This window comes from Monodelphis domestica, chromosome 6 (genome assembly GCF_027887165.1).
Source record: "Monodelphis domestica isolate mMonDom1 chromosome 6, mMonDom1.pri, whole genome shotgun sequence".
NCBI classification, from domain to species: Eukaryota; Metazoa; Chordata; class Mammalia; order Didelphimorphia; family Didelphidae; genus Monodelphis; species Monodelphis domestica.
The window spans coordinates 90622182-90642405 of record NC_077232.1 but is presented as its reverse complement, the minus strand read 5'-3'; the positions used below and the strand labels follow the sequence as shown (position 1 = coordinate 90642405).

The window sequence follows — 20224 nt, the reverse complement described above, 5'->3', positions numbered from 1 at the left end:
TATAGAGGGAAGGAATGTGCCTGGTTCAAAATAAAACACCAACTGTAGACAACAAGCGTGTGTCTGATCATTCCGGGGGCTAGCATTTCCTGTTGTGAATTCCCCAGCCGCTCTGGGCTGGGAACCTGAAGAGCACATCCAAGAAGCAAAGACAGAACGAAACTGTTGGGGGGCAAAGTAAATAAATTCGGAGACTCGTGGGGAGCCAGTGAAACGGGTTATTGAGTAGGCACTGAGTAAGTAAGAGGAGACACCCTCAGATCAGGTAGGACTGCGGGCCATTGGGGTGCATGGTTTCAAAGAACTCATTCCTTCCGCTGCTGAAGCCCAAGCCTTTCTGCACATGTTATGGCTTAGGGGGAGCTTCACAAAGTGTCTAGTGTCCTGAGACTTCAAATGGTTGCCTGTCAGCCTACGCTTGGAGATGGTGGGAAGAGTAACTGGTTACTGCCTGCCTGGGAGGGCAGAAAGTTCCACTCGGGTTCTAAATAGTTCAAATACACTTACTATTAATAGACAGTATCCCTAGCAGCTGTGGTTTCTGGAGTCTTCAAGTTAAACCAGAGGTACTATATCTCTTATCATCTTTTGATTTCAGCCGCTCTCATCCTGGTCAGGTGTTGATTTTATTTTATTTTATTTTTAGATCAACTTGATTGGGGTCGGAGGGGAAAGTTTTAAAGTCTGAAGTTATATGATAATTCTGCTAACATCAGGATGAATGAAGTTATGGGACACTATTTAAGAGAGAGCTTTATAGTGATTAAAAAAAAAAAAGACACTGGACCCTGCTATGATTTGGTAGAGATAGTACTGGTCTGGAATCAAGAGACACAAATTCACATTCTGCCTCTAAACACATCCTACTAACTACCTGACCTCGGACAAGTCACTTCTCTTTCAGACTCAGTTTCCTCAGTGGTAAAATAGATAAGTGAAAAGAGCATGGAATTTAGAATCAGAATCCCAACCCCTCTAGGCAAGTCACTTCACAATGTAGAGATTGTTCTAGATGATCTCTAAAGTCTCTTCTAGCACTGAATCTATGGACACTTTTACTACCTACTTTATTGTGGTTTTGTGAGGCTAAAAGTCTTTGGTCTGCCTTGAATAATCTGAATTATTACCAGAGGAAAGGCAAGAATCTTATTCATGATTGGCAATGGCACTGTTTTATCAGATTGGTTCAGCCTACTCATGAGCAATTCATATTTTTCCAATTGTTTGGTTCTGACTTCATTTGAGTTAAGTGTTTTGTAATTGTGTTCCTATCATTCCATCAATGAGTGTTATTCCTGTTTGCATGAATTATTTTTTAAAATGGTCAAGATTTTGGCTCTTGTCTTCACTGAGGACTATACATATGACTTGAATAAAACTACTGCTTTCTGAAAACAGTTCATTCAGAGGGGTCTTGCCTCACTGCTGATGTACAATGAGGATGTTACCTATGACTTCTTGACATTATTTATCTTTTTTCCTTATTTCTTGATAATCATCTGTGTCTATACAATACTAAACCATTTCTCAATTCAGTCAGTTCAATGGAAGGCAAGTCAAACTGATTCTTTTGTATAGACAAAAGAATTAAAGATTTTCTTCTCTCTTTTTATGATTCTGTGGGTAATCTTTGAGGGAGGGAGCTTATTTCATTTGGTCTATTAATCATAGACCTCAAAGGATACTTTACAGAGGTCCTAGTGCAGTACATGATGGAAAAATATGAGGTTAAGTACACAGCTCTGGAGATGACCAGGAAAGCATCCTTAAACTTTTGGGCCCTTCAACATCCTGTTTTAAGTTTTGGGCCTTATCTAAGCCCCTTATTTTACAGATGAGGAAACCAAGGCCCAGAAAGAAGAAGTACCTTGCTAAGATCTCAGAGTAAATTAGTGGGTGATCTGAAATTTTAACTCAAATTCCCTGATTTCAAATCCAATGTGTTTCCCACTATATCACACTGTCCTTCCAATGTTTATAATTTAGTAGCCTTGTCCTTAAAGTGCTATTGGGGATAGATTTAGGGAGATGAAAGGGAATTAAAAATCAATTTAGTTCTGAGAAAAAAAGAGGCACTGGAATGTTACAAAACCCGGATGAGGAATTGCAGGCATCTGCTTTTGGACAGCGGCAGTAAATGTGGACTGATTGCACATGTATCCCTTCGTCTGTCCCCTGTAAACCTATGTATTGCCTAGGTGGATTTCCAGACAGGGCCTTCTTTGAGGTTTTGCATTTGGAGACCTAATATTCTATTCCTGTGGGCTTTGGAGGCAATTATCATTAATGAAAGGATAAGGGAGAAATGTTTACAGAGCTCCCTATTAAAAATGGTTTACCCTGTAATTATACTGCCCTGTGGATCCTATTCAAACTGCCTGACTATGGATTATTCCTAAGCTCTATCAGGGGAACATGAATGAGATTGACAGATATTAAGGTATAGTCCAAAAGTGGATTTGTTCCAGGAAATGCAGGGGGTGCTAGGGTGGGGGTGGGGGAAGAAAGGGAATAGAAGCAGAGCTGACCACATCCCTATTGTGAAGGTTTCAGGTTCCATGAATTGCTTAATTTGTAACTAAATATACCCAACATCCTCTGAGTATGTCTACATTAGCTATTTTATCCTGAGCATATTCTTATAACCACTGCTGAAATTATAGTTTGATCAGTCAGCATTGATTGGGGGCTCACTGCTGGCTAATTTTTTGCATGGTTGCAAAGCAAATTTACATCATGGAATGTACATTCCACCCCCCCCCCCTTTAAATACACATTCTGAGAATTCCACATAAGAATGAACCTCAACGGAAATTAAGATGCCATGATAAAATACATCTTCTCACCTCCAATCTCTCCCTTCTCTAGTCTGTGCTTCATACTGCTGTCAAAATAAGTCCCTTTTCTTTTTCTAAACTTTTACCTCCTGTCTTGGAATCAGTCCTAAATATCGGTTCCAAGGCAGAAGAGTGGCAAAGGTTAGACAATGGAGGTTAAGTTACTTGCCCAAGGTCACACCACTAGGAAATGTCTGAGGTCATATTTGAATCCAAGATTTCCTATCTCTCAATACACTGAGCACCCACTTGTCCCCAGAATAAGTCACTATTCTCCTCTACCTTCAATGCTTCCTTATTTTCTATTGAAAAAAGTTCAGATGTCTTTGCTTGGCATTTCAGACTCTCTACAATATGGAACTAGCTTGTCTTTCAAGATTTATACATGTGATTCCTTTTAATGAATTCTATATACTATCTAACTGGTCTAATTTATATCCTTGAACACACACTGCATTCTACTACCTCTATGCCTTTGCTCAGGCTGTGGCCTATGCCTGCAATGTTTTGCTTTTTTTTCTCTGCCTATTGAATTTTTCTCTCTCATTTTAAGCCCAGCTCAAATGCTACCTGCCCCTCTGGAAGTCTTTCAGATCAATAGTGACATTTTCTCTGGGTCTTCCCTTGAATATTTTTTTTTGTGCTTCTTCGGTGGGAATATCTTTCCTCCTAGATTCCATCTTATTTTTCCCCTCGGCCCTCAGTGCTTCGCACAGTTCTCTGAATATGGTTAATACATGAGAAATGTTTGTTGAAATGAAAATGAAATGTATCACAACCATTGTGAAGTGATCTTAGCCCGGGTGAATCTCTAAGGCAGGAAGGGATCTTCGAAGGAGGAGAGAGCAATGAATGGCACAGGTTGGGCTCTTTACAAGTCTCTTCAGGTCTCCTTTGTAATAATATATTGTAAAATATCATACTGGGGAGCTCATTCATCTTCAAAGTACCTTAATAACACCCACTTCCGAATCCTCACAACACCCTCTGTGAGGTAAGACTGCTCAACACAATAATTATCTTTAGTTCTCAGGATGGAGAAAGTAAGCCAGAAAGGTTTGAGATCATGGGTAGCCAAGGATGTTGGGACTGGCAGCAATTACTCGATGCGCTCAGGAAAAATGAGAGTAATGGAGGAAAAAAACATGTTTTCTTAAAGTCTTAGAGCTATGACTAAGATCTCAAGTTGTTAATGTTGTCTTTTATTTTTTTTTTAACTCTTACGTTCTGTCTTGGTTCCAAAGGAGAAGAATGATAAGGGCTAGGCAATGGAGGTTGAATGACTTACCCAGGGTCACACAGCTAGGAAGTGTCTAAAGTTAGGTTTGAACTCAGGTCATCTCATCACCAGACCTGGCTCTCCATTCACTGATCCATCTAGCTGCCCACCAGTTGTTAGTGTTTTAAACAAAAGTTAGACTAATCCTGGAGGTAGAACTCTACCTAAATTCTATGTGTGTGTGTTTCACAATTGTGTAGAGTTAATGTAGAGCTCATTTTAAACAAATTTAACATAGGAAGATCCAGTGTGTGTGTGTGTGTGTGTGTGTGTGTGTGTGTGTGATATTAACTCTGGGTGCTAACTGATTTGTTAGTCTCAGGCAGAGCCATTCATTCATTTCTCTGGATCTCAATTTTTTTTATCTTGTCCCATAGCAACTTATGCTCCTCTTATACATTGTATCCCATTTCTACTATGAATAGATCTGTCTGGATACTCATATCTTTTTCCTGCTTGTTAGAGTATAAGTCCTTCATATGAGAAAGAACACTATCCACATTCAGAGGAAGAACTGTGGGAGTAGAAGCACAGAAGAAAAACAACTGCTCGATCAGAAGGGTCGATTGGAATATGATTGGGGACTCTAAACGATCACCCTAGTGCAAATATTAATAATATGTAAATAGGTCTTGATCAATGACACATGTAAAACCCAGTGGAATGGTGCATCAGCTATGGGAGGGGTTTGGTGGGAGGGGAGGGGAAGAACATGAATTTTGTAACCATGGGAAAATATTCTAAATTAATTTATTAAATAAAAATTTTCAGCAAACAAATAAATAAAAAAATAAGAGTATAAGCCCTTCAGATGCGTACCATGTTTCATTCATTTGTATATCGCTCCATCCCTTGTCATGGGATGTTGAACATAGAAATATGGATCATCTGTGAAATGGGGCAGCTAAATGGAGCAATGAATAGAGCGCTGGGCCTGCAGTTCAGGAGATGATTCTTCCTGAGTTCAAATCTGACCTTGGACACTTACAGCTGTATGACCGTGGGACAGTCAGTTAGCCTTGTTTATTTCAGTTTCACCACATAAAATGAGCTGGAGAAGGAAATGGCAAACTACTCTAGTATCTCTGCCAAGAAGGTTCCAGATGGGGTCATGAAGAATAGATGCAACTGAAACAACTGAACAATAAGAATATCTATAACATAATAGAGTTGCACTAGATTTGCTTCTTCTGACTCTAAAATCTAATAATCCTATAAAATCCTAGTGCTATAAGGGACCTCAGACTTTCTTCTACTCCAAACAATATATTATAAATATAAACAACTATTTTTCCTTATTAAAATTGGGATCGTGTAAAACTCTTTGTAAAGGAAAATGATAGCGGGCTCTTAAATCTTGACTGAATGAATTCATGTCAAATAGGACTCATGATGAACTCTAATCTTCAAATTCCCCATCTCATAAAGTTTTTAGAGGAGTAAATGAGTGAATGGATGTGAAAACACTTTGAGAACATTAAAGTTAAAAGTCCTGAACAAAGTGTATGATCTAGTAGGAATACAGAGAGGGTTACATTTACAGAAGAATTCATATAAAAATCATAGATTTTGGAGCTGGTTTAAAGGTGATCCAATTCAGATTTGTCATTTTACAGATGAGAAAACTGAACTTCAGAGAAGTAAGGCAATTTGTTCGTGCTCACACTTAGAATTGGTGGCCGGGTTCATGCTAGAGCTAATATCTCCCAATTGCATTACAAGATAATTTAAAGATCAAAGGTCTATAGTTTTAGACCTAGAAGGAGCTTAGAGGCCATCTAGTCCAACCTCCTCATTTTACAAATGAAGAAACTGAGGTCCAGTCATTAAGTGATTGCCTCAAGTAGTGCTGGAAGTAAGACTTTGACTCCAAATTCAACTCTTGAATATCTCACATTGCCTCCCACAAATCATAGAATGTTAAAATTGGAAGGACTTCCAAGGCCATTGAGCCTATGCCCTTTTATTTTGTAAGTGAGAAAACTGAGGAGACTTGCCCAAGATCTTATAGGCTGTGGTGAAGTGGGAACTAGAGAGATCTCAGGATCAGGAATCCCAAGTCCACTGTTCTTTTAAATCCACTACCGATTCTCTTGGGTTTTATCTATAGCATGTTCCTCATGCTACACTGGAGACAGAATTTTACGAATATTTTTTTTTGCATATAAACTTTGCAAATATGTTTATTTCATAAACTGAGGTATATACACAAACTTGAGAGTCAAGTAGATTGGCCCCTGCAGGGCATGGGGGGGGGGGTATGGAGTGGGGGAAGGATTTATTTACTCTTCAACTATCATAGATCTTAGAACAGCTATACATATAATTATGTGATGAGCTGAATGTTAGAAGATAGAGTCTTGCTAATGTGTTATGCTGCCCTCTGTGTATGCAGACATGGTTCTCTGTCTGTACGTTTGGGGTCTGGTTAATTGTATATGTTGAAATCAGTCCCATGAGCATGGGTAGATAGAAAATTTTTATTTGGTCTGCAGAGATAGGATTTCAAACGTTGCCAGGCAATAATGCCTGTCCTACACTTATTGTTCCAATCCTGGCTCTTCTTTAATGTTGATTGATTTTTAAAAGATTGTCTTTAATTCAAAAGCTGTTTCCATTTTAGTTTTCATCTTTCTGTCATGAGGCAAATGAGATGAAATTGAATTACTCACATACATAAACAGAAAGTTTGGGTTTGCCTTGTTAGTTTATTTCTCAGCAGATTGCAAAAAAGCATCTTTCCTTTCTCCTACCTTCACCCCAAGACACATAGGGGGAAACTGAGGTTCTTCTCCTTTTTCACCTCATAGAATGACAGGATCAAGTTGGATGGGAATTTAGAATGCAGAAGATACAGCATTTTAAAGCTGGAGAACACCTTAGCCATCATTGAGGTAACATCCTCATTTTACAGATAAGGAAATACTAGAAAGATCCATCTAATATTGAATTAACATTTCATATTTTCATACAAATTCATGTTTCTCTAAGGCCACATTTAGGAGTGAAAAGGTCAATGCAATTAACAACTTATTTTTTAGCATGATGCCAAAAGTAGTTTTCATGGATTGGGCCCTTAGGTTGAATATAACAAAAACTTCTTTCCAAATTTCTCATTGATTTTTTTCTTGTTGGTATGGGCACATTGAATGGGGAACTGAATTAAGTGGGGTAATGCCAAGGCTTAGTTCCAAATTGGGGGACCCCATGAAAATTATGTATATAAAGAACACACTTTTTTGAAGCAAAAATTAGACGGCTCTCCAGTCACTTCAGAACAGAAGTTTCTTGTGTATTATTTACTAGAGGGAAGAGAGACAAAACGAGGTCAGTAACGGAGTTGGATTTTCTGGCTCTAACTAGCTTTCTGTAGCTCTTTGCACCTTCTCCCTGACATTGGAGAGCAGTGAATTAGTTAACATTCTCCGGGCTCATTCATTCATTCAGCAATTTGTTAATATCTACTATGAATAGTACAAGGGGATGGGAATAAGCATTTATATAGGGTTTACTATGTGCCAGGAATATTATTTTATCATTAGCTAGCTCCTTATGGTTTACATAGGACTCTGCATTCTCATTGGTAAAAATGAACCACTGTGAATTAGGCAGCCATGTCTGACCAAGCTCAAAGACTCAAGCTTTCTAACGAGATTTCTTTTGAATCATTGGGATTTTAGAGGATTTCACAGTGTTTTTTCCCCCTGTGTCCCAATTGTTCTCTGGAATATATAGATGAAAGTCATAAATTGGGTTGAGTAACTGGCATTTTGCTACAGAGCATTGACATCCAGGTTACATGCTTTTTGCTCTACAGTGGTTCTCCAGCTGACCATTCCCAAATGATGGCCCTTCACCAGTCCTCTGCCAAAGAAATATTGTCTTACATCTTTAACCAGCCCAGCCTACCACTCTAGGATTCTATTGCTTTGGCAATTGGCTCTCAAGTCTGTCTTCCTCTTTTGCTTCATGTCCCTATTCTCTGCTATCTCTTGTCTTTCTTCTTGCCTTCTCCAAGGATTATTGGCTGTGACTCAAGCATAGGCTGGTCTTTTTGTGGGACAAGCTATCTTTCAGTATGGTACCTGTGCCCAGCCACCCAGTGGTCCACTAAAGATGAAAGCCTATCTTCTCTAGCTAAGATGTGATTGTGAGTCCTTTGTCACACCTGGTGAGCCTTCACCAGACTTCTTGCCCTACCCTCTGCTCTCTCTCTCTCTCTCTCTCTCTCTCTCTCTCTCTCTCTCTCTCTCTCTCTCTCTCTCTCTCTCTCATAGCTCCTGGAAATGATGTCTTGTAACATCTCTCTCTAGGTGTATAGACTTACGCTCCCCAACCAACTGGACTATCCCTTATGGACACCAGAATTACTGGTTATGATTCTGCCTTTCTGTGAAAAAATTTAGCCTCCAAGACTGCTCCTAGGGGGGAAAAAAGGCCACTCCCTGGCAAGCTTCTATTATCATTTTCCTGGGTAATCACTATCACTACACTCTAAGATTTCTCTCCTCCTGAGAACAAACCTAAGGAAGCTTTTCTCCTTGCCGGTTTCCTCTACTTTAGCATCCGTAGATAAGGTCAAAGTACAGAAATAGTTTGATTTCATGTGAGGGAATCACAGAGGACAACCTCAGTGCTAACTAGGTAAGTTCAAGGATTCTTTACCCATTTCATTTCCTGACCTCCCTTCTTCATACCAAGGTGAAAGAGCTCCTTCTAGATGCAACCTAATGCCTTGGGTCACTCTCCTACCTGGCTACTTCACTCTGTGGATAACCTATTTAGACAAGAATGTTTTCTTTTAACTCCTAGTCTTTGGAGAAGCTGGGTCCTTTTCTGTTGGGGCTCTTTAAGAGCCTCCATTCTTTTCAAATTGAAACCACCTTCTTGGTCATCACATGAAGAATTCTTCAATGGCATCTCCTGGCTTCTGTCTAATGAAGTTCTCTGAACTAGCTTATTTTCTGTTTGAGGCTACAGCTTACTTCTGATCTATCCATGCCTGGTCCGGTCTCTTCCAGCTATTCTCAGATTTTCCTGATCTCACTGCTTTTCTGTGGGAGTGAATATCTCATTTGCTTGCCTTGATCAGTTCAGCCTTGGTTCCTATCAAACGAAAGAACTAATTCTTTCAAGAGAATCTCTTGTTGCCCTGGTAACCCCAAATTCATTTGCAGCTCTCAAGTATCATCCTATATTTAGTTATCACATCCTTCTCTCCTCCCTGTGCCCCCAATCCTCCCAAGTAGACACATCTATGGGCACATCAGCAGGCAAACTCTTAGCATCTCTAAGTTAATTACATTTCACCAACTTTGACCTGGATAATAATTCACATCAATTCACAGGATCATAAATTTAGAGCTACAAGGGAATTCGAACTCCAACCACATTATCTATAATTAATTTCTCTTCAATCCAGTCCACAAAGCATGTATTAAGTGGGTGCTATATTCAGGGCTGTGCCAGTTGGTGAGGATATGAAGATGAAAATAAACCATAATCCATGCTCTCAAATTTTGGGATTAGAGGGAGGGATTTCATACATGTAAACATAAATAAATACAAGATCATATAAACCATAAAACATAAATCTGTCTTTTTTCTTCTTCTCATTCCATACCACATAGCATCTAAGAACCACAAATATAAAACATCTCCTGAGGAGGGACTCCTTCACAGTGCAAAGCACAAGACTAATTTACAAGTTGCTTAGGTGAGGTAGTTAAATTCTAGTAACCATATGGCTCATTGACACACAACAATTGTATGAGATAGACAAGATAGATGTTCTTATCCTCATTTAACAGATAAGAAAACTGAGGCTCAGGGGGCTTAAGTGATTTGCTCAAGGCTCCTTAGACAGTAAGTGAAGAAGCCAGGATTAGAACCCAAGGCTTTAAGTTGTTTTGTGCTCTTTTCACCATCCTGTGTCCAGTTGGCTTCCCTTTCCTGCTGAGAATGCTCATAAATCTCCTTATAATATGGGGGAGGTTTTATGCTCTTTAAAAATTTTTTTTAATCTTGTTTTTTTTCTTTTGTTCCCTCGTGCAATTGCTAAACTGCTTGACACTGATCAACCAGAAAGTCTGACCTTCTGAAGACCTATGGTGTATATTTATGTATTTAGTTTTCAACTGAGCCATGCTAATTAAGACTACATAACAAATAAACCCAAGGCATGAGATTCTGTCAGATCACAATAAACAGGAGTGGTGAGGGCCTGGTCCAGGGTACATGAGATAGATAGCTGTGGTCAGTGAGTCTCCTGAAAGATTGAGCTTTGACGAGGGGATATATGTGTGGTGGGGGTTAGTGGGGTGAAGGAGGAAGGGGGAGGTGGTGGTAAAATGGGAAAATTACTCTTCACATCAACAAACTGGAAAGAAAAAACCCACACCCTAAGAGTCAAATAAACATACTATGACTGTATTTCCCAGAGAAGGGGTGGGAACTTTACCCATGGAGACAGTGGAAATTAGGCTGGACAGAGGTCTTGAAGCAGGACAAAAATCAGTCTGCATTTGCTGAGAATTCTTAAATGAATGATCCTAGAGGCCCTTCTCAAATTCTCGTTCTTATTCATTCTTTGAGTTTGAAAAATTCATTTGACCCACTGAGGCACATCATTTTGTAGTTAGGGAGTTTTCGGGTTTCAGTGATCCTTTTAAAAAAACCACTTAAATTCCATCTTAGAATAAATACCAAGTATTGGTTTCAAAGCAGAAGAATGGTAAACGCTAGGCAACTAGGGTTAAGTGACTTGCCCAGGGTCACACAATTCAGAAGTGTCTAAGGGCAGATTTGAATCTAGGACCTCCTTTCCATCCACTGAACCACTTAGCTGCCCCCCCCCCCCAGTAATCTTTTTTTTTTCTTTTATATAGATTCTCAAGTAATGTCTCTTCTTGAGTTTCTAGCTTGCCAGTGGAGAATTACAAAGGCGAAAAATGAAAAGAAATGTCTTTTTTTTTTTTAATCAGAATGACCTACTAATGTCCTCAAATGGCAAATGGGAATTTGAATATGGCATTTCATTTCTGGCTTTCAGTAGCTAAACCTACCCTCCTCAATTTCACTGAGCTGTTTATTGTTTTAGAAAATTAACTTGAAAATTGCTTTCTTCCCAGGACAATTCTTAATTATGCCTACCCAAGCACCAGGATTTTCCGCTGGAATCTTTCCTTCTCTGGAATGTTCTCAACAGAAATCTCCTTAAAAATGTACCCTGAGGGCTGGGAGGTTGGCACAAGGAACCTCTGGGAACCAAGATTCTATTTGTATATTGCGATGGGATGTTCTTCTAATGTAAAGATAAAAGATAATTTTACTCTCCTAGAATCTCAGAATTGGAAGGGACTTTAGAGATTCTCTACTCCCTTCTCCTACACCAACAAATACTCTAAAATCTACCCTAAAAAATAATCATTTAATTTCTGATTAAATACTACTAGTAATGAGAAGCTCACTACCTTGAGAAAGTATGGTGTAGAAGAAAGAGCACAATATTTGGAGTCCAAAGTCCCTTGTTCTGGTAATATATTTCTGTTAAATGAAGCATAAAAGAACATTTTTAAAAAAAGCTATTACATCCCTTTCTTTCCCCCTTCTTGATGTCCAAATGCTGATTTTCCTATTTATTCCTATTTTTTAAATTCCCTATTATCTTATACATTTTTTTTCTCTTCACTGAAGTCTTCTCCTAATATCTCATCATGATATGATGGTGATTCTGAAATCTTGAAGGTCTTACCAGTCAGGCCAAGATATGGCATTATACCAAACTGGAAAGGTTCAAGCAACAGAGTATATCTGTTATCTCAGGGAGAGCCTAGTTAAATATGGAGAGAGATCATGAAAAGGAAATTAGCCTTCAGTTGATGGGTTTTGTTTTCTGCTAATGTGTCTGTCACATATATGTATAAAAACAAATAAAATCCTCCCCCTCAGACAGCCTTTCATCTATTGGGTCTCCTTTTGGCTTCTTTAATGATGGAAGAAGGGGCAGGGGAAGTCAGAAGGTACTACGAACCAAGGATAGCTGGGTAACTCAGTGGACAGAGCACTGGACTTGGAGTCATAAAGACTCATCTTCATGACTTCAAATCTGAGCTCAGACACTTCCTAGCTGTATGTCCCTGGGTAAGTCACTTAACCATGTTTGTCTCAGTTTTCTCATCTGTAAAATGAGCTGGAGAAGGAAATGGTAAAACCACTCCAGTATCTTTGCCAAGAAAATCCCAAATGGGGTCATGAAGAATCAGATGTGATTAAAACAGACAAACAATAACACTGACATATTAGAAATATTCCCCCCCAAAAGCAGAATGTGTTGAGGAGTACATACTTTTTCCTTTGCCACATTAGTCCTTAGGGAAAGCAGGATCAAGCCTAATGCAATTCTATGTAGCAGTATTGGTGAAGGTTTTTGAGTTTGAGTGAACAGAGGACAAATTCAAGCTGTTTGTGAGAGGTCCCTCTCCCCATTACCTGAGAGCAGTGAAGGAGGAAGTGCTTGCTTTGGGTGACTGGACAGAGGGGCAGAGAATGCAAAAAAAAAAATCCTCGGGTGCTGGGAAGAGGAAGAATGGAGCAGCTCCCCAAGTGTTGGCTGGACATGTGTGCCAATACTTTGCCAATGCTGCTATATAGCATTTACTTCTCCAAGTTCACTTCCAAATGCTGCATAGTCAATGAGTGGATGAGTCTACATCTCTGCTCCTGCTGGATTGAGCTAGTTAGGTCAACCAGGATTTTATTCTTCACTTTTTAGCTTCCATTAAATGTTGGCATGGATACCAAGGATTTCAGCCATTTCCAAGGACTCCCAGATTTCTGGTGTTCTGCTCTCCCAATTTTTTAAAGTTCTTTGGTTCATGGCTATCCCCAATCTTTTCCACCTAAAATAGTAATGAACCAATACAAAGAGGCTAAGGAGAGATTTATGGGTCACATGTTGGATTCAGGAAGGCTCAAGGTCTCTCCCATCTTGACATTTCCTCTCTTACCAGAATGCAATGACCAGGAAGGAAAAAGCCCAACCAAAATTTTTTTCTTTCTTCCTTTTTTTTTGTTTGTTTTGTTTTGAAGGTGAGAGGAAGATGCAAATAGCTAAAATCAGAGACTAAGGAAGGCCTCAGGTACTACTCAACTACATAAGCAATTTTTGATGGAAAAGTCATGACTTTCTCTAGTTCTAGGTCATTTCCCACTGCATCCCTGGACATTTTCTCTGCCTTTTAGTCTTCTTCTGATTGACCTTGTGTTAAATTCTTCCTCTTTCCTCTATGTTTGATTTCTCTTTCTTTTAAGCAGGAGGCCATTGCCATTCTCCCTAAAGCATGGTTTCTCTCTCCAGATAAGCATCGTGGTACAGTGGCACATTGCATCTGGAGTCAATATAATCCAGGCTCTGCTATTTACCCCCTATGTGGCCTTGGGCCTCTCTCTAGAATCCCAGGCTCCTTCCTAAATAAAATGAGGGAATCAGATCAGCTGATTCCTATAATGTCTTCTATCTCTATCATGTAGTCTATACCCCCTCATTTTACAAAAGAGGAACCTGCCAAGTTGAAGTCATTTGCTCATGCCAAGTTGAAGTCATTTGCTTATACTCCCAGAGAGGAGTAGGAATATCAGGATTAGAACTCAGGTCCTCTGATACTAGAGGCAGGACATTTCCCCCTTCATCATTCTTAGCTCCCTGTAAGCTCCTAGCCCTATCAACAACCTATGAAACCCCTCCCAACCCCACTGCTGCTTCCAAACTCAGTAGCCCTTCAATGGAGCCTTTAATTCGCCTACATGGGAAAACGCTGGTAGGTAAGATTAAGGACATATGTTAACAACTTTCCAGTCACCAGAGGGCTGCAAAACAATTGCCCTCTGCCAAAATATGGGCTTTCCTTAACTGACTTGGACACAAAACTGGGAACAGCTTCAGGAAAAACAGTTCCTGGCCCCTTATTCTGTCACCTTGGTCTCTCCTGAGTCCAGATGAAGGAACAACCCTCCTTGGGGAAAACTGTGTGGAAAGAAAACCTCCCTTCCTACCAGCTCCTCTCCCTTCCCCCACTCTTCCCCACAAAAGAAAAGAACAAAATGTGTTTCTGGACTGTTCATAAGCACATGCTCCTGTTTCAAGTCTTGGTCTGTCACTGAACTGATCTCCTTCTCTCAAGAGCAGGGAAGAATTGAAGGCCATGATCATTTTGAAAGTGCGTCTTTGACGATGATGGCAGCCTGGAGCTTGGTGCCAACTAGACCTGGTTGTGTAAGTTGGATCAATGCATTTCAGCTCAGCAAACATTTTGGAAGGAAGTGTCTTTGAGGTGGGAGGCTCCATGCTAGCTACTATAGAAATGTATAAATACTGAAATGGGTCTGTAACCTCATCATCGAGGATATTCTCTCCATACCTGACCATTTTGTATGGCTCATGTCCATGTTCTTGAATAAGTTCATCACAAAAACTCATCCTTACATACTGGAGACTTACCTTTCTTTCTCTTCAGCAGATACCAATGGAGCCCATGGGCTAAACATCAGCTCTTCCATACTCTGTCATCAAGACTGGTTCATGTAGTTCATTCCCACCCCCCTTTTTATTATGAACAAAAAAACAAACAAAGACAAACATTTCAGCATATAAAGAGTAGTAAATAAAGATTGCACAGAAACTCTGAACTTCTTTTATATTTACCATGATAGTACCAACACCTTCCTGTTTGTCTGTGTCCCCTTCTAACCTTCCTTCTTCTTTCTTCCATTTTTAAAAATATGTAGAAGACATTTGGAACCATGTCTCCAAAGTCATTAAACTGTGTGTACCCTTGGACACAGTTATACTACCACTAGGCATATTCTCCGAACAGTTTAAAAAAATAAAAAGAAAAGGACTCATTTATGTAAAAATATTGATAGAAGCTCTTTTTAGAGTAGCAAAAAACTTGTAACTAAGGAGATACCTACCTTTGGGGGAATGGCTAAACAATTTGTGATATATGAATGTAATGCAACATTATTGCATCACAAGATAAGACAAAATGGACAGTTTCAGAAGAAAATGGAAAGACCTTTCTGAATTAAAGCAGAGTTAAGTGAACACAACTAGAATAATTTGTATGATAACACATTATCATACATAAAGAAAAGCAATTTTGAAAAACTAAAACATCTAACCAATGTAATGACATGATTTTAGAGGCCCAATGATAAAGTACATTTCCCAAACCCTGACAGAGAGTTGATGCACTTAAAAAGCAGAAGGAGACAAATTTCTGGACATAATCAACGTGGGAATTTGCTTTGCTTGACTATGCATATTTATTGTGGGTCTAGCCATCCAAACAATTCTAAATCTACTAAATTGTGCTATTGTTCAGTCCATCTCTCTTTCTCTCTCTCTTTTTAAAACCCTTACCTTCCATCTTAGAATCAAAACTATGTATTGGTTCCAAGTCAGAAGAGTGGTAAGGGCTAGGCAATGGGGGGTAAGTGACTTGCCCAGGGGCCCAAAGAGGTAGACTTGAACTTAAGACCTCCCTTCTCTAGACCTGGTCTCAATCCACTGAGCCATCCAGCTGCCCCCTCCATATCTCTTAATTGTTGCAAAAAAGGAGAGCATGAATAACAAACACTTTGCTAAACTATGCATAAACTCTATCCACTGCGTTCCATGGATTGAGTAGACTAATAACAGTTTCCAAAAAGGAAATCATATTAGTGTAGCAGGATCTGCCCTTGCCGCCATTTTGTAATCATCACTTCGATTCCTAGACAGTCTTTAATCATTCCTTTAATACAGTCTAGAATTTCACCAGAAATTAAAGGCCGGGAGAAGAACAAATTTTGTCCCAATTTTCAAAAAAGGAAAGAGAGTTAAGTTTACAAATTGTAAGCCAGGGAAGGAAATTCTTAGGAAAATTCCAGCTATCTTTGATGACCTCCAGCTCTAAAACCTTTATTCATCAGAGGACTTCAAAGAGTAAATTACAGTATCAACATTTTCTTTAACATACCTGTTCTGTGAACAGCTCCCTTCATGGACTGTTTGCTATGTTACCTTTCTCAGTTGGGCCATTCATTGTAAAAGGCCCTTTGATTTTCAAACCCCCTCTTTTAACTTTCCTCCAACTCATCCCATCCCTTGTGTGAGGGAAAGCACTTCCCTTGCCTAAATCATCATTTTCAATCACCAATATTTTATAACTCGCCAATAGGACTCTAGTTTCCCTTCTAGGAGTAACAGCAGAGATATCCATTCCTTTTCTTTGATTCAGGAAATCCCTATAGCTCAAAAGGGCTGTTCCATTTTCCTTTGGGAGTTGGCTGGGGAGAGTAGGGAAGCCTGAGACCACTAGCTTAACAGAAGCTCAAGTGTTATAGGAAATAGGGAGGTCTAGGTGCCAGCAAGCTTTTCAAAGCTGGTATTCTTTGAAGTAACAAAGTGAACACCTTTCTTTTGGCAGGAAAGTAAAGGTCAATATTTAGGACAATTTGCTGCAACACACAGACAAGAAGGTTAGGAATTGGATTTTCAAGTCATTACAAGGTAAAATGCCACAGGAATATTCTCTGGTCTCTCCTGTCTCCCTTTCTCCTCTTCCTCTGTATTTCTTTTTCTCTCCTCCTTCTTTTCCCCTGTTTTCTTCTTTGCATCTCCTACCTCTTTTCTTCTTTCTCTTCTTTTTTTTTCCTCATCTCTTATTGCTTTCCCATTCTTACTTGTTCTTCCTTTAATTCTCCATCCCTCTCTCCTTGTCCTGTGTTCTTTCCATGTATCTATATCTCTGGCTCTAATTTAAGTACTTTATCCTGTCAGCCCCTCCACCACATTTGTTATAACTTCAAATGAAAGAGCCAATGTATTTTCCAACAACAAAGTCTTTTTTATTATCTGCCAGAAGTTCAGTCTTCAGATCTGTGCTGCCATCTCTGCTCTAACAAAACTCAGAATTCTTCCAACTCCTTAGAAAGACCCTAAAAACCCTGTCCACATACAGTTTAAAAAGATAATTAATACTTCTATTGGTTTCCAACAGGACTGAAAGTCTAGTCACACACCTGGAAAACAACATTGTTAGACCAAAGGTAAGTTAATAAAGTCAGGAAATGATGTTAAGAACAAAGGATCATTTGTAATTCACCCTTCTCAGCATTGCTGCTCACTGAGGCTTAGAATTTTTCTATTTTCTTTTATTTTTTACATTTTTAAATTTATCAGATCAGTCTCTTAGTAGAAATTAAATAAGTTTAGGATAGTTTCAATTTTAATCATGGATTCATTTTTGTGGCAAATTTATTTTTTGTTTTAAACCCTTACCTTCGATTTTGGAGACAATACTGTGTATTGGTTCCAAAGCAGAAGAATGGTAAGGGCTAGGCAATGGGGGTTAAAGGACTTACCCAGGGTCACACAGCTGGGAAGTGCTTGAGGCCAGATTTGAATACAGGACTTCCCCTCTCTAGGCTTGGTTCTCAATCCACTAAGCCAGCCACCTGCCCCCTTTTGTGGTAAATTTGAAGGGAAAGCTTTAGTATTATTTCAAATTTATTTATATCTTTTCGTGAGTTTTGTTTTTCCTCAAAAGTATGTGTTGGGGGGGCAGCTGGGTGGCTCAGTGGATTGAGAGTCAGGCCTAGAGATGGGAGGTCCTAGGTTCAAATATGACCTCAGACACTTCCCAGCTGTGTGACCCTGGGCAAGTCACTTAACCCCCATTGCCTAGCCCTTACCACTCTTCTGCCTTGGAGCCAATACACAGTATTGACTCCAAGACAGAAGGTAAGGGTTTTTAAAAAATTAAAAAAAAAAAAGTATGTGTTAGGGATACTTGGTGACTCAGTGAATAGAGAGCCAGAACTGGAGACAGAATGTCCTGGGTTAAAATGTGACCTCAGACACTTCCTAGCTGTGTGACCAGGGATAAGTCACTTAATTCTGCTTAAAAAAAAAGTATGTGAAGAAAAAGGAAATACAGAATTTTAGGATTCTTGTAAAGTAGATATTGTTCCCCAAAACCTAAAGTCATGTAAGGGACTCTCGTCATAAGTGGGAGGGCTTTTAGAGAAAATAACTAGTTTGTCCCCTTTCACAAATTTTGAATCTCTTTATAACATTTAGTGGTTATGTTGTATAATGGAAACACTGATGCTCTCAGAGTCATGGGGATCCTTGCTTTGTTCCCTATTTATTATTTGTCTGGCTTAGTTTCTAGCTTTAAAATAAAAGAATTGAATTTGGTGATCCTTAAGGTTCCTTTTGGGTCTATCTTCCTTTATAAGTGGCCAACAAGTCTCTACTTTTAAACAACTCCACTGATGGGGACTCGTAGGATTTAAAGCTATTTTTACATTTTTATTTTTATTTAGGGAACATCCAATGTTCTCACTTTACAGAAAAAGAAATAGATGTCTCAAGAGGCAGCCACTTGCCTGAATGAATACAAAGTGATAGATAATTGGTCAGGATTTAAGCCCAAATATTTAACTCTAGAGCTAATCTTCCCACTTTATAAGAGGCTCAAGACCTGAAAAAGTTAAAAGTAACTTTTAAGGTTCATCTCATCCACTCTCCTTTCCCCACTTATAAATTGGAAGCCTTGTTTTCTTGCTTCTATGAGGTTATCCTTGTCATTGAGAGATAACCTGTTATGTGCTCAGTGAATCACAGAATCATTTTAAAGACCAGTTAAATCTCAAAGCACTTCTGAGATGCCATCTCATTTATCTTGACAAAAGCTATTCAACAAACACTTATTGAGTGCCTTTTCCAAACATGGTTCTATGTTAGTGCCTGTTCCCATATATCTCAGTGAGATTTGTTGAAACTGTCTAGTCAATGAATATTTTATTAAGTGCCTACCATGGCAGGCACTGTGAGATTCAAAGATTCTGGAGATTCAAAGAAAAGCCAAATTAATCCTTACCCCCAAGGAGCTCACAATCTAATGGATTCCATCTCTGTGTTCTGAGTCCAGCCAGATGGAGTCCTTAACTGTCTACTAGTAAATTTTTTTTTAATTGGCCTCCCTGAATGTGTCTGAAAATCTTCACAAAATCTTCAATTTCATTTTCAAAGACAAGGTTAAAAGGTAACTACTACAGAGACAAATACACTGTGGTACAATTGAATGTAATGGACTTCTCTACTAACAGCAATGCAATGATCCAGGACAATTCTGAGGGACTTATGAAAAAGATGGTATCCACATCCAGAGGAAGAACTGTGGGAGCAGAAACACAGAAGATAAACAACTGCTTGATCACATGGGTCAATGGGGACATGATTGGGAATATAGACTCTAAATGATCACTCTAGTGCAAGCATTAATAATATGGAAATAGGTCTTTACACATGTAAACCCCAGTGGAATTGTGCATCAGCTATAGCTGGGGACAAGGGGGGAGGGGGGTAAGGGAGGGAAAAAACATGACACTTGTAACCAAGGAAAAATATTAAAAATTAATTAATTAAATAAAATTATCCAAATAAAAAAATGTAAGTACTCTTGGAAGTGCTCACATTAACTTAAATTTGAAAAGCATAAAACACCAAGATGGAGGGAATTCTAAAGATCTGATAAGGACACTGAGAATCAGAAAAGTCAAATGTTTTCCAAGATCAGATGATCCCACTGATGGTGAAGCCAGGATCAGAGCACAAGTTGTTTTTTGGGTTTTTTTTTGTTTGTTTGTTTACTCTCCATCCATTATTCTTCCTGCTAAATCACTTTGCTTCATTAAAGTAATAAACTTCAGAGGAAGTCAGGATGGTTTCATGAGTTTATTTTTGTCTCATATCCCCAGTGCCTAGCAAAGGGCATTATATATCTCTTTTGTCCAGATTTGTGAATTCATCAGTAATATACATATATATTAATATACAGTATATATATTTAGTAATATGTAGCATGCATATTTAGTAATGTATAGCATATATATTTAGTAATCTATAGCATATATAGTAATCTATAGTATATATTTAGCAATATATAGTATATTTAGTAATATAGTATATATATTTAGTTATCTATAGCATATATATAGTAATCTACAGTATATATTTAGCAATCTATTGTATATTTATTTAGTAATATATAGTATA

The 20224-nt window shown here is 38.8% G+C and overlaps 1 long non-coding RNA gene across 3 annotated transcripts; it reads left to right on the top strand.

Annotated features, from left to right (window-relative positions):
• The first annotated feature begins 45 nt into the window (after nt 1-45).
• Nucleotides 46-19872, top strand: LOC103093526 (uncharacterized). 3 transcript variants are annotated; one of them, XR_469196.3, is made up of 5 exons: nt 46-236; nt 14298-14389; nt 16587-16669; nt 17160-17208; nt 19276-19872. It is a non-coding gene; the product is annotated as an uncharacterized LOC103093526 (long non-coding RNA). The 3 variants fall into 3 exon arrangements; XR_001623223.2 differs by having other exon boundaries at nt 46-265; nt 14303-14389; XR_008913130.1 differs by lacking the exon at nt 46-236 and adding an exon at nt 13205-13256.
• The last annotated feature ends 352 nt before the right edge of the window (nt 19873-20224 follow it).